Genomic DNA, 14,121 nt, shown 5'->3' on the forward strand with positions numbered 1-14,121 from the left:
AGAAGGCTGGTGCAGTAACAAGAGAGCCAGCGTGTAAGTTTGGTAGAACAAAGAAACAGAAGAGGGGTTTGGGGAGTTAAAGAACTGAGAGCTCTCCCTGCCTCCAGACCTGATACACACGGGCTGCAGAGTACAGCTTGTGCCATTATGCAAGGAGTAGAAGGCATCTGGGTAGAAAAAATATATTTGTCAACAGATGATTTTCAGTGAGGGGGGTTGAATCAGCTTGTTCTCCGTTATTCGTTATGAGCTACAATAAGTCCTGACCTAGGAACTGTCCTCAGCAGAGACTCAAAAGCAGACATGTTGGCAAATCTGGAAGGAGAAAATAATTCTAACATCCTTAAGTGGGTTTTACCTTCCAGGCTTAAAAATAAGTGGGGTGCTCATATCAGGTCCTGGTATCTGCTTTGACTGCATGCACCCTAAATCAACACCTTTTCTTTGTTCAAACAGAGCTTCACCCACTGCCAGATTTCAGTTTTCTTCTCTCTTGTCAATGTGAGACAAGGACAAGACCCCTGTAACTATGTCCCCGAAAGCTGAAACAGAGAACAAATGGGATGTCCGATTTTTTTTTCTTTGTAAAAACAACCCTGCTATTTTTTCCTCATCCCAGCCTTCAGAGAAGAGGAGCAAAAATAAAATGCACTCACAGAAAGAGAGCGCGTATGTCAGCCCAACCTCTGCAGCCACCATCGGGTCTGTCTGAAACATGAGAGTTGATTGCCGCAGGTTTCAGCTATGGCCCACGAAACGTGCCCAGGTGTTTGCTCTGTCCCTGCAGAATCTCACTCCTGCAAGTGCTCCTGAGTCTTTCTCTCGTGTCACCCACGTGCTTTCTGCTGCACCCTGTGCAGCTCATGGCCGGTCTCCTTAGCCCTGGGAGTAGGCACTGGCTGTCAAGTGTACCAAGGTAATTGTTTTAATGCCTGATATTTGTAAAAGACCTAATTTTTTCCTTTGCTGCCCAGATCATGATGTATAAATTCCCTCAGGCGCTGTTTCAATCTGTTAATCTAAGTTCATCCTCCTGTGCAAACGGATCCTTATGTGTTTTAGCTGATGACATAGGGCAGGGTCCCCAAATTGCAATTTCAGTCTTTCTACTTTAACGAGCGAATCTGTTCCTGCAGGGAACACGCTGACAGGAAGAAATTAGCTGTCAGGGCCCTGAGTGCACAAATGGGTCTCAGCAGCTCTGACCGACCCCACCTGGGACCTCCACCCACTCATGGAGGCTGACTGTGTGCCCCTGGACCTTCAGTCCCTGCCTGGGTGGTGCTGGTATGACTGCCCCAGCCCCCGCGTCAGTGCATGGGGCGTAAGGTGGCTGGGCCTTGGGCCCGGCCACACAACTCCTTGTCTGGAGGTCACCGTGCCACAGCTCGGCTCCTGACTTGGCTGCAGACACTGGCTGCTTTAGCCCTCGCTCTGCGCTCGTGAACCAGGAGGAGCCACGCTCTTCGACCGCGTAAAGGCAAAGCGCGTGGTTCATGGAAGCACAAGAGGCGTCTGGATGCCTCAAACGTGAATTGTGTAGGTGCATAACAGAGAGAGAGAATTCCACCCAGTCTTCATGGTGTCTCAGTCCCTCACCTTTAAATGGGGGCTAGTACCTAAGTCCTTGGCAGATAACATCCATCAGTCACACAAGGAGCTAAATTGAAGTTAATTTCTGGAACGGCTAAACAGGACCCTGACCAAGCCCTGGGTTTCAGTTGACCAATGTCAGGGATGCCACAAAACCTCAGTAAAACCTGCTGCTTCGAGAGCTTTAAACCTGCTCCAGGTTGGATCACTGTACTTTAGCAATCATAAAAGTTCATAGCGGATTAAATCTTCATCTTTCCAAGTCCACAAGTGCACATGGACTGTCCCACATGCAAAAAATCTTTACCTGTAGAACTGTGCATGACATTTCAGTCTAAAGTCACTCTTCCGTTGCACAAGTTATGCTAAGCATTCTCCCAAATTGTCCAAAAAATTTCAGCTAAAACATCTGATGATATGAAAAGAGTTAGAATGGAAACAGAACAAGCTCTCTTTGAACAAGTTTGAGATCTGTGCTACAGGAAAAGAAAAAGAACAGTGCAGGGAGAGTTTCTGGTCCAGTATTTCCTCGGCACAGGCTGACAGGTATCATTGTGATATACAATTCTTTATACTGGAGCACTGGAGTTTGTAGAAAATCCTAATGGGAGACAGATATTTAGAAACTTGCATTCCAGTTTACTGGAATTTTTTAAAACTCAACGCTTAACTTAGAAATGTTCGATATTCTCTGCTACGATAATCTCATTGGGTGTGTTTTAATGGCAATTAATTAGGTCCTTAGGATTTGCAGAGTACACCCTAAAATTAAATATTAAACTATCACTGGAAAGTCATGAAATACTGGTTCTAGTAGTAGATCTCCTTTTCACCCATAACTGTTAGTCCCCAGACAGTTTTCTGGCCCTATTTATCAGCTAAGTATCAGCTGGCTATGAAAAGAGGGTGCACACTAAGACACACCTAAGTTAGCTATATCCAGTAAACCACATCAGAGTAACAAACAGCTCTTACCTGTTTGATTTCATCCTTCTACTAGTTTTAAAACCCAGAGCTGTTTCAGTTGTTGCCATCTAGAATGGGAGGAAGCAGCTATTTACAGGTTGCACGCTAAGGCTTTAGTTCTAGGTTTTCAAGTCTGAGGACCAATCCAAATATAACTGATTATTCTCTAATGCAGAAGGAGTCATATCAGGCTAAATTGAGATGGGGTGGGAGGAAATTTTGCTCACCAACAGATTGTTGAGCTGAAGAAGATTCAATTTATAGAGGAAGGAGAGTACTTGGAGCAGAGTTACCTTGAAGTATAGCACTGATTTTACTGTATAACCATTGACAAGTCCCTCAACCTTCTTTAATTATAGTTTATATTCATAGGATTGGGAAAGAAGGGTGAAGCCTGAATAATTAATGTCTATAGAGTACTTTCAAATCATTGGAGACAAAAGTGTCATAAAATCAAAAGGAAGGTGTTCATTCTATTAACAGAGTGGCTGACTATTTTTGTTGCTCCTTAAAATTTCTGTTTCTGGAGATTCTGCAACAAATGTTCAGAAAAGGATGGAGAGGAAAGGAATTGTCAGTCTCAGACAAAAATAGAAGTTTCTTTGAAGCTGTTGAAGTGCTAATATTGTTTGTACAATAATGAACAGAAAAAATAATGGTGTGTAACTGTTCTCTGGTCTTAAGAAGGCGGCCCAAGAAGCAATGAACTCTATTGACTTTAATGAGGACATATTTACAAAATCCAGTTTACAGCCTAGTTTCATGTACTTCCCTCCCCTCAGATATTACCTAACCTAGTCCATAATCCTGTTCATGTTTTGAAATGTTATCACAAAAATAATGTTTTTTTGATTTCTAAGAATGAATTTTTCAGTTGAGGAGCTCTGGCTCAGGTATGAGATATAGCCCTGTCATTTTAGCTAAGAGATATCTGATCACGGATTTGCACTCTTCTTGATTTTATTTTCCATGTGAAAATGAGTGGTTACAGTTTAGACCAGTAGTTAGAAATAATCTTCATAAAGACCTAAGGGCATGACATTTTTCTTTCACTGCACTTTTCCAGATACATTGCAACAAGAATGGATGGTTTTATATATTTTATTTCTTAACATTGATATCTAATAGAATGCTAATGTTTTTCTTTCGCTCTTCTGTTATGCCTTTCAGACAAAAGTGCTCCAGAGCTCATAGCATATTTCACAGCTGATTTCACAGATGGTGGAGCTGGTTTTCAGCTGGTGTAAATGGACAGTTAAAACTCCTTCCAGGTTCCCAAGCTTCAACCTATTTATGCTAGCAGGAAAAAAAAATACCTTATACCACCACTGTCCTCATGTCAGAAACAACTTGTAACCTGCTGTGCAAGCTCCCTAGACAGGACTCATAGAGGACTCAAGAGACCATGGTTCTACATCTGATCCTACTGTAAACTGTTGCATGACTTTTCGTAAGTCCCTTTGCCGCAACATTCTAAGTCTGTAACTAGTATATGGGCAGTAGCCAGATCCTCTTAAATGTTCATGTTATAGCTATTAATTTTTTACAGTGAGAGTAGGGACTTTATGGCTGACTGAGCAAAGATTCAAGCTTCAGCAAGCCAGTCTGGACCTAATTGCATCTCAGGATGGATAATACACAAAGCTTGATTGTACAAGTAATAATGATGTCATGTGTACTGGGCAGCCTACTATCTCATATAAATATAACACCAAAGCTTCCTTGTAAGTCTTGATTTTTGACAAATTTAGAAGAAATTACAAAATCAGAAAGAAAAAGACTCTGTCTGCTAAAAGATGTCTTTCCTGTGAACATGATGTTAAAAGGAGAGAAAGCCTGGGCTTTAGCATCTCATCATTATTACAATCTCCCAACTGTTTTAATTTAGCTACGTGATAGTCTAAAACCATATTAGTACAAAATTATCACTATTTCTTGTTGTACTCATAGAAAAACACATTCTGATTTAGTAGAAAGGTGCTAAGCTAATATTGAAAAGCTTTAAACTTTCAGCGAGTATCTTTTCAGTGCAGAGTAAGAGACATATAGTCTGTTTATTAGAGATTACAGATCACTGCAGTCTCTCTAAGTCTGAGGAACATAGGTTTTCTTTATTATAGCCTCTTTTTTTTTCTCCAGAAAGATTGAGAAAAAGAAAATGTTCTAGACTTTGCCTAGCCAAGACAAACCAGGATGAACAAATGAAGCTGTTTTGTAAATAAGAGTATCTTTCAAAAAAAGCCACTACTGTCTCTTCAACTAATGTGAATCAATCTAATAAACATATGCTAACAGATAGCTCAAAGGGTACTTAGTAAGTTACTAAAGCTTGTACTTTTTAAGCCAATATCCCACAGGAGCCCTAATTAAAAAAGAGAACATCACCAACTAATGGCCATCACCAACTGATGGCTCTATGTGAAATAAATTCATAGTCTCCAGAGGCTGGCAGCAGGATGAGTCTCCACTCGCATAAATATTGCTGCTTTACATAAACAAGCATCTTCATTAGAAATGTTGGTACAAAACTAAGGAATAAGGCGATTAATCCAAGAAATGCTGAGCATCTACACATTCTCAAGGAAAAGAGGTGGGTATCAGCTCTGCCCTGTAGATCAGCCAGCAGTTCAGAATGGAAGAACGAAAGGTTGAATGCTGACATTCTGCTTGCACTGTTTTAAATCTTTCCTATAAGTAAAGACAAGTGTTAACATGATCACTGTCAAGATGCTAAAGTACACATAAAACTATAAACTACATGTATGTAAAACTTCATGTTCAAAATTCAGCAATTCTAGCCTTTAGGGCTGCACATTAAGTACAAAACAAACAAAAAAATTATTCAGGATAAAATTTGTGTAATAAATATTTGTTCTGTCTGTCCTCCAAACTGCTAATGAATAGGGATCAATAATGCTTTAGGTGAAAAATAGCTAATTAAAAATATACTCTTGGGCAGCCACCTCAATCCACAATACCATTTTTCAATGTGCAGCGGTATTTTTCACCAGTGATGTTAAGCCTCCTTAGAAATAGAGATTTCAAATAGAGAAAGAAAAAAAGAAAAAAAAAAAAGATGAAGAAGAAATATTTATAATGGATTTTAATAATCCTATTTGACTTTGGAGTGGTCATCCATATCCAGTTAACCAGGTGGTTTTGTTATTTCCAATACACTTATAAGAACTGAAAGAGCTAAATTAGCTGTACAGAGTTCTCAGTAGTCATGAATAATATGGCATTAAAGGTATAGAGTAGTGCTCTGATTCCCCAGATTTAAGTCCTTTACTTGGCAATGTATAATAAATACCTTAGAAACCACTTTTCTCATTAATCAAGTGCTGGTAGGTGTGGCAGTGAAGGTGTTACTGCAAATTTGCAGCATTTTCTAATCACTATTAATGTGACTGCTACAGCAAAGATATCTGACTGACAAGCCTTAGGATCTCACCTCATTATAAGAGAAACCACTACAGTTTAATAGTCTTAATTTAGCTAACAGTATATATTGCCTGGTCAATCTTCTTTTGAAGGTGGAACAGAATCTGTGGCCTTTGTGAGAGGCTCATTAGTTAAACATGGAAAGCTTTGACATGGCAGAGAGTGTCCTTTCCTCTTGTCAGCGCGTTATTTTGTGGCACATAGAGCAAGTGGAGACTTTCCATGGGAGACGGGAAAAAGGCTCTGCTAAATAATCGATCACATGGCATGAGCCAGGGCAAAAGAGCAATTCTACATACCATGTGGGCAGAGGGACGAATGGGCCGGTATGTGTAGTGTATATCATACATATTTATAGCTATATATGCATATGTATATACAAACTATGTTTATGTATGCACACTTGCTGAGGTACATACAAATGATTAATTTCAGAGCTAGGAGACCAAATTATTCACATTACAGTTTTCAGCAGTGTGATGACTTGAGTCGCAAGGTACTGAACGCCTGCAGCTCAGTGGGGCACTTCAGAAAATGGAGCTCTCTTAATGTTCCTCAACTTCATATAGAAAAATGTTGATTTATCAATGATGATAGAGTACTGAGACCTAAACCAACATAAGATCAGGTTAAAAATCCCTCAGTTCTTTAGTACTTTCACGCTATTTGACTCAAGATGTGCAAAGCCTTACACTGCTCAGTATGCAGCATGTAACTTCATGATGCTCCCTTTTTTGTTCCTAAATCTGAAGTTCATTTTGGTTCCAAATTATTATCTTGGAAATTGATCTTGCTTTCAGTGAAGTTAATAGCAATGCTCTGATCTCCTTTAATTGTGCAAGATAGGGCCTTCACTGAACAGCAGACATATTGAACAATAGGAAAACAATACTACAAAGAGAATGTGGTTGCAATTTTATTTAAAAAAAAAATGTTCTCTCTTACGAGGGTATAGATGAGATCAAGAAGAAGAGCAAGATAACTTCCCCATAAAATGACTAGCTGTAAGTTACCTGCAGCAGTCTAACAGGACAGTTTTCTTTAACGCGACCTTTCTGCAAGAGTATTCTGGCTCAAGTTGTCAAAACGTATTTCTGGGGATTTTGCTCCCATATGAGATTACTAGTGTTTCAGGAAAGAAAAAAAAAATCAATGTCTACTTCTGATTTTTAGGAGAGGCAAAGCTTTGGGAGAAATAAGAAAGGGCTGCACTAGGCATACATGACAGCTAGAAAACACTGAATGTTTCCAGAAAGTATCATCTTCCCACCACTCCCTTTTTCTTCTAAGCAAAAACTTAGGTAAATTATTTGATCTTCCAATTTTCCATTTAGATTTTCAAAAATTGCTGAAGAATCAAGTTTACTCATAAAAAGAGCTCTTTTTTGTTTTCAGTAGGTGTTGCATCTCAAGCAAGAAATTTCTTAAACTGATCATAGTCAGATATGATTACTCAATTTCAAATTAATCCAAATGAAGTAAAAATATTTTAGTCTCATGAATCATTGTCTCTGCCTGGGATGGAGAGGATTGAAAAGTCACTGCAATCTATGTGACTAAAGAAATAACTTTTCAGACACACATTGGTGTAAACAATGGGTAGACTTCTGTAATTAATTCCTCACAATGGCATTCAGACAGCAGTAGAAAAAATGGGAAAGGATGAGATGGGGTGATTACATCACTCGAAGATCCTCAAGTTGTTTTGTTGGCTTGTTGTACAAATGCTGCCTTCTGCAGCGAGATCTGTAAAACATTCAGCTGCTTGTTTTCGTGTTTCCTAGTTAACGTTTTCACTCACAATGTTTCAGCATTTCATGAACAAGCACCCCAAACACAGCAACTCTGGTGAACTCAGCGTCTGTTGGGGAGGTTAGCTCTCACTGGAGGTGGATCAGCTTCCTGAAAATAGAACATCTTTTTTTTTTCTCCCCTGCTTAAATTATGTACCTGATTTAGAGACAAAAATGGTTGAAGGCAAGAATCTGTAGGTAGTTTCTTTATGGAACTCTGATAATTAGGCAGCACTGCAACAGCATCTAAGACTACGGTTCTGTTGCTACGCTTAGATAGAGAGAAGAAGAGATCCAAGTCAAATGTTGCTATTCTCAAAGCTAGGTCTTATGGTAAAACTGATAGAGCACCTATTTAAAATTAGTAACTCCTTGTACATTTGGAGTTGAGCATTGACAGCAGTCTGTAAAGTCTGATATCTAAATGGATTGCTCCTCCGAAGTTATTTCTTATATCTTGTAAATGTAAGTGGGGTCACTCTAGCTTTATCTCTGTATACTTAATGTGTCAGAGTCACTCATCTTTGAAAATACAGACTGTGTAAGGTTTTGACTTCGCTGCTTCTTTTTATAGCATTCTTTTGTGATGCCATATTTAAACAAAGTTAGATGTAGGCTTTTCTAGGAAAGAAGTTATTTTTGTTTCTTCTGCCAGACTTGTTTGTCAGAATCATGTCTCTGGATTACTCTACATATATTTTTTCAAAATCAGGTCTATCTCACGCTGGCCTTCATTTGATATGGATCCATGACTGATTTTGATGCTACAATAGAACATCCTTCACTTCCTGCATACATTACATTTTTCTGCCAGTCATGAATTTACTTTACTTCACATGCATGCACTTGCTTAATCTCTAAAAGAAATCATTACAACTTGAAACTGATGTAGTCTTTCAAAAAAATTCCCAAACAGTGAATCACACCATATTCCACTTTCTTCCCACTCTCTGCGCTACACAATTTAACAGGTAATGAAAGGTACACAGAAAATGCACTTGAATTCGGCAATGAGCCACAATACAGATTGCTGGTAACAAAGCCCTTACCTTTTTAAATGCATGACGGTCTCTAAGTAGCACAGAAATCGTAGCCCAAAAAAGCAGGTCTCCCGTCTTCCAATATACTGTGACAGTTTACACCCTATTTTCTTTACCTCGCTTTTTACACCATGCTACATACAGTTCATGCTTCTGGTGCCGAGGATTGGCTGGTGCATCTGTGAGGCGCACACAGGACTCACGCTTGGAGCACCCTGCAACCCTCCGTTAACTCTTCACGGCCCAGCCTCCCCCCTCCCCGCACGGGCGGCTGGCTCCCGGGCTGGGGCTCGGGAGGTTTGGTCTCTCCTTCCCCTACGGAGCGGCAGGCGAGGCGGGGGAAGCAGCGAGCCACCCTCTCCTCCTGAGGCTGGTGGGAGGCTGGGGGTCCCGGAGCCCCTCCCGCTGCTGCCGCTGCTGCGGGCGGCCCCCCCGGCCCCGTCCCGCCGGCCCCGCGGCACCGGGGCACGCACCGCTCGGAGGAAGGGAGCGGGGTGAGCCCGGGCGGAGGAGCGGGCTGGAGGTCGACGTGCGCCTTTAAAGGTGTTTCCTCTGCCAGAGCCCCCTCCCTGGGTGTCCGCCTGCCCCTGCCGATATTCGAGATTAGGGAATTAACTCCCGGCCGAGAGGGGGTCCCACAGGCGCAAAGCTCCGGGGGAGGCAGGGCAGCGTGAGGCGGAGGTAATCCTCGGCAGTGAAGCCAGGCACAGGCAAGCAGGGAGGCTGGACACCGAAGTGAAGGGAAGAGGGCTGTTTGGGACCATTCCCTCGGCAACGGGCCGCGGGTCTTGGGAGGTATTTACACACTGCCAGGCTTTTGTACAAAAAGCAAAAGAAGCAACCAAAGCAAAGCAAAAAACCGCCGGGCTGCTGCCTGGCGTTCCTATCTTTTTCTGAGTAATCCAGCCCAGTGTGAGAAGAGGGTATCCTCTGGACTGGGAGTGCTGAACGCTGGAAATGAACCATCAAGGCTAATGGGAATCTTCTCTATTAAGCATACCTCACGGTCGCTTGTTGCAATCGCCCATTAAGCCTACATTAATTGCATTGATTTATTTGATGTTTGTATGCAAAGGGGTTGGTGTGTGCCCCCTCCCCGCCTTCTGCCGAGTACAGAACCGCCACCCGCTCCAGCCTGTGTCAGTTTTACTGCCCAGGCACCGGTTTGCTGCCATCCATCACAGTGACTGTGATCTAAACAACTCCGCTGCCCTCATCCTGTGTCCTACCGTCTCCCAACCCCGTCGGCACAGAGGGAATATAGAGTGCTCTTAAACCCGGGAAATATTCTGCTGATGGGCACATAAATCTCTTCTGCAGAGCGCTATCATTTAACTAGCGCGGCGAGGTGATGCTCACCGGGTGAGCTATTCCCACAGCGAGTTAATCCCTCAGGACATCCTGGGTTTTTTTTCCGCCAAGGTTTGTTTTTTTTTTTTTTAAAAAAAAAAGAAAAGGATTATAAATCAGGTAGAGCTTTCGAAACGCACTTACCTAGGTAATCCTCTATACCTAGGAAGGGAAGGGGGTATGACTGCACGGAAACTTTCCTGAGCAGCCTGGTGCGGGAGGATCCCAGCAGCAGCAGCAGCGTCAGAGGAGGTAATTCAGGAGAAATGGCCGGGATTTGGTTGATCACCCCAGTGGCGGGCGAAGGGCCCCGGGGCAGGAGGAGGTGTGTGCGGCGGGGGGCGGGCGGGGGCAGAGGGGGCAGGTGGGCAATGGCGGTAACGGGAAAACCTCCCGGAGGAGAGGCTCCGGGAGAAAGGCTTAGCTGTAAGGAGAGAAGTAGGCATGGGGGTTTCGAGCTGCTGGGAGAAGAGAGGAGCTGGAGGAAGGATGGATTTTGGATCCCACGCTTGAAGGGCTTTTTCACCCCCCCTTTCCCGACATCAGCCAGCAATTTGGAGGCGGGGGGGTGGAGAAAGAGCTGCGGGGGGGGGGGGGGCACTGTCGGGAGCACGGTGTTGAAGGGGGCATTGATCTTTTCCGTCCTCTGCTTGCCACTAGGCAATAGATTCAGATCTCGTGTATTTCTCACTGGCATCTCTACCTGCTTGCAAGCCTTTAGCACCTTCCTTGTGATCTCTGCGTGTACTGCTTTGGCGACACGACTGCACACACACACACGTATCCTGCACACCAAATGGCAGAGTTAAATGGAGCCCAGTCAATACCCCCCCGTGAGAAGTAACATGTTCCCTCCCTGCCTTCTGCTATTGAACGTGGGTGGATCTCTGCCGCTCATCAGAGACACAGAAATACTGGAAGTATTAGCCACAGATAGCACTCCGAAGGCACTTGTCCTTTTTTTAACAAAAAGTGTTTATTTCCCTTGGTCCTCTTCTCTATTTTCCTTTCAAAGTAAAGAACCCCCTACTTGATTCAAAAGATACCGTACGCTTCAAAACGCGGCAGGCAGATCTCTATGTGAGCGAGACGACGCCTCGCTCCTACCCCGCGCTCCTCAGGCCAGCAAAAATAGAGGTATTCCCGAAAACAGTAATAAATAAAATCAGGAGGTGCGATGGGATCCAGAAATGCGGGAAGGGCGTGGAGCGGGCGCAGGCAGCAGGCGGGGGGGGGGGGGTGGGGGGCGGCCGCAGCCCCGCACCGCTCCCCCCGGCCGCAGCCCCCCAGCCTGCCCTGCCCGCGTCCCCCGGCGCGCTGTCACCTTCGAGCAGAAGCGACAGGGCAGATTTAATTAGGTCTGGGAATCCTTTTCTATCCCTTCTGGAGAACACTTCCCCACCCCCGACCCAGTCCAAGCTTCTTCAGGGGATCAGAAAGAGTACTGAACTTTTCCACCTTATCTCCCCACGCAGACTTCCAGACACTCCTTCAGCCACGCTCACGACTCCCTCAACCACCAGCGATTTCTGTCCGTCCTCCCACACGGGGAGGAATACTGAGCCCTTCCAGCATCCCTGCGAGCCGCTGCATCGGCAAGGGTTAAACTAGAGAAGGCAGCAGGTACAGTGCCCGCTGGAAACGTTAATGAAATGTGATGAATAAGCAGTGGAACGGTGCAGACTCTCGGCGAGTGAGGCTGCGGTGCGGATTGCAACTTCGTGCCGAGAGCGGTGACTAACGTCGGGAATGGATGTGAGCAAAGAGGGTTGGTGCTTCGTAATTTCTTCGAGTTCAGAAAGTGGAGCCAGCCGGGCTACTGAAAGGTTCAGAAGCCAGGCGAGGCAATTGAGACGTTGCTTCTCTTTTCTTTTTCTTTTTTTTTTTTTTTAAAGTGTCCTTTTTGTTGAAAACAAGCAATCTGAACGTGAAATAAAACCTACTCACCGAGTGAAATCGCAGGAAGCGAAGCGGCTGTGAGCAAAACGCATCCCGACTCCAAGCATATAGTCCATGATCTTCGGCGTCAAGCTAGAGGAGGGCTTTGCATGGTGGTGGGACTTTGGAAACCATCAGCAGCTCTGTGCGGCACAGCAGCCGGTGTAACAGACCCTTCACACTGTGCGTGCCTCTGAGTGTGTGTAGGGGAGAGAGAGGCTCAAGACCCAAAGGGGGGGGGGGGCGGGGAGGAGGAGAGAGGGAAGGAAATCCGAATGGCAAGAGGAGTTGCGGGGAGGGACAGGGTTTGCCGGGGCTGTTTTTTTTTTGGTGGTGATGGTAGCGATCCTCGAGGAAAGAATAACAAATTGCGGGATCTCGACAGCGGGCAGGAGGAGAGGGGTTTTGCCAAGCCAGGTGGAGCAAAGACTGCGCCGAGAAGCGGGAGGCGGCAGCGAGCCGAGGCGGTCCGGAGCGGGGCGGGGGCGGCTCTCATCCCGCCTGCGGCGGCAGCGGGGCGGGCGGGGGGGGGCACGGGCCGAGCCCAGGGCTGCGCGCCCCGCCGAGCTCCCCGCGCCGGGCCAGGGTGTGCGGGACTTCGTCAGCCTCCGTGGGGAGGGCGGAGGCGGAGGAGGGGAGGGGGCGGCCTGCGCGGCGGGGCGCGGGGAGACGCGGGGCGGGGGGCTCCGGCTCCGCCGCTTCGCCGGGGGGAAGGAGACGCCGGGGTTGGGGGGGGGGCACGGCCGGGGGGCCGGGGCGGCGGGAGGCAGCCCGCGGGCCGGCTGCTGGGTGGCGCGGCACCCTCCTCCTCCTCCTTGTCCTCCTCCTCCACCCGCAATCCAGCGAGCCACAGCGGCGGTATCGACCGGGTAAGAGGACCCCTGCTCCCAGCTTCCCCCTACCCCCAGCCAAGCCTTTGTTTCAGATCTTTTTTTTTTTTTTTTTTTTGCGCAGACAGGTTCCCCGGGGCTGGCTCTCCCTGCCGCCGCCTGCCCGCTCGCCCGGTTGCGGCCGCCGCATCCTCCCCGTCCCGGCCGGGGCCCGCTCGCCGTCCCCGGCAGGGAAAGGCGGCGGCGGGGGCCCTTGCGTGGGGAACCGGCTGCGCGGAGCGAGGCGGGGAGGCGGACATCGCGGCGATAACGTGCGGGGCGGGGGGAGAGGGGTGGGCGGAAATGTTCCTGCTAATCATCCGTGCCCCCCTCCCTGCCCTGGGTAAGCGAAGCATCCCCCCCTTCGTCGCCCCCCTTCCCGGCGCTCTGGGCTCTCTGTATGGAAATCACGAGCTGGCTCGGTGGAAAAATCTCCCTTTTCCTCGCATAGTGGTTCCAGAGTGTGCGCTGAATTTCAAGGGGTGTGTGGGAGGGGGAGGCAGCGCCAGCATTTATGGAGCTTGCCCCCCCACCCCGCCCCGGTCCCTCTCCTACATATGTGCTGTAAGCAGACACGCATGTTTATGGCTAATAAAAACGTATTTCCCTATGTATAGTTAGGCTGAGAGCCTGGTACAAGTACACTGAAAGCCAGTCCGTGTCAGGGAACAGCCTGCAGATCACCAAGAAGCTTTGGCATCCCTGCAGGCGAGTAAGGTAGCCTGGCTGTGTTCACACCGTGCTTCCAGGATCAGTAAGCACAGTCAGCATACAGACTACGTGATGTATATGTTGGAGAATATGGAGTGACCACCAGTATTACACCAGCACTGGTCCGTTGTGCTACATGTGGTCTTCAAAAGAGACTGTTGAGCTCATTTCTGTTGAGCTTTTTGACCAAGAAGGTGTTTGTCTGCTCTCAGTTATCTCCCTAAGCACTAGCGTGAAGTGTTCATGTACCGTTGCCAGTCTGGCAGTTTTATGTTTCCAGAATCTTTCGTGAGAGGTTCGGCAACTGCAGAAACCCAAGATTGCTCTGGCATCATACTGGTTTGTTCCTGTCAGCATGTTTAATCATTTTTATACTCAAGAATTGTGGAGTGATCTGATCTTAGTAATGATTTAACCTGC

At 46.2% G+C, this 14,121-nt stretch overlaps 1 protein-coding gene across 1 annotated transcript in view; it reads right to left on the reverse strand.

Annotated features, from left to right (window-relative positions):
- BRINP3 (BMP/retinoic acid inducible neural specific 3) overlaps nucleotides 1-12,568 on the reverse strand; it is a 223,918-nt gene extending 211,350 nt beyond the window's left edge. The window contains exon 1 of the mRNA XM_075156985.1: nucleotides 12,131-12,568. The gene's annotated coding sequence lies outside the window, so the exon portion shown is untranslated. The remainder of the gene's footprint in view (nucleotides 1-12,130) is intronic.
- Nucleotides 12,569-14,121: the final 1,553 nt, after the last annotated feature.

The sequence above is a fragment of the Calonectris borealis genome, chromosome 8 (assembly GCF_964195595.1).
Source record: "Calonectris borealis chromosome 8, bCalBor7.hap1.2, whole genome shotgun sequence".
Classification (NCBI taxonomy): domain Eukaryota; kingdom Metazoa; phylum Chordata; class Aves; order Procellariiformes; family Procellariidae; genus Calonectris; species Calonectris borealis.